The sequence below is a fragment of the Olea europaea genome, unplaced genomic scaffold, assembly GCF_002742605.1.
Source record: "Olea europaea var. sylvestris unplaced genomic scaffold, O_europaea_v1 scaffold2237, whole genome shotgun sequence".
NCBI classification, from domain to species: Eukaryota; Viridiplantae; Streptophyta; class Magnoliopsida; order Lamiales; family Oleaceae; genus Olea; species Olea europaea.
The window spans coordinates 98,068-98,942 of NW_019240409.1; positions in this window are offsets into that span (position 1 = coordinate 98,068).

Sequence of the window (875 nt, forward strand, 5' to 3'; positions counted from 1 at the left end):
TATCGGCAAAACTCACATAACAGAAGATTTAAGCATTTATGGCTGGAATTTGTCTCAAGATTGTCCTTTCGAATTTCTGTTGATGAAAGATTTAATTTTCTGGGTTCAGCCTGTCTTCTTATTAAATTATTCCATTAATCATTCTTCAATATATACATTCTATTGTACTAAGTTCTTTAATGGAGTTTGCTAATTCAGAAAGTAAAACATTAAAGAGCATGAAAGTCGATCAAATGTTTAATGTTGGTTAATATTTCAAAATAAAATTTTCAATGTTGCTATCTATCATGATTGGTCATTAATTTAAGTCGATGTGGTAATGGTTCACTTTCACTTAAGTGGGTGCTAATCAGCAATAGTGATAAATAGCATTATTCAATGGTTTGGTCTTGGGACCCAACTTCTTAAAGATTTGGTTTAATGTTGAGTAGCACCATGGTGTGTTTAGACAGAAGAGACCCTCATTCAGATGTAGATAGGATTGATAGTGAGAAGATAAACAAAACAGTATACTCAGCAGTCCTTACGTTTGGTACAAAATATAAATTTTACTGACAAAATCGAGGAAACTTCAAGGTTTTTTTTCCTTATGTGGTCATACAATATAATCTTATTCACATTACAAAATACGTCCAAAAGGTGGGGCAGTTACAAAAGGGATATACATGAAAATGGCCTAAATAGTATATAACCTTTTCCAAAATGACCTTTGACTTTTTTAGAAATTTGAAACTACCCAAAATATCCTTGGAAAAATTTAACAACCAACCCTTTATACAATAAAAAGTTTCTTTTTTAGTCCTTAAAAAATCTAACAAATAATTTTTCTAAAAATTTGTAAAAATTATTAATGAATAATTATAAAATGGAAAAGC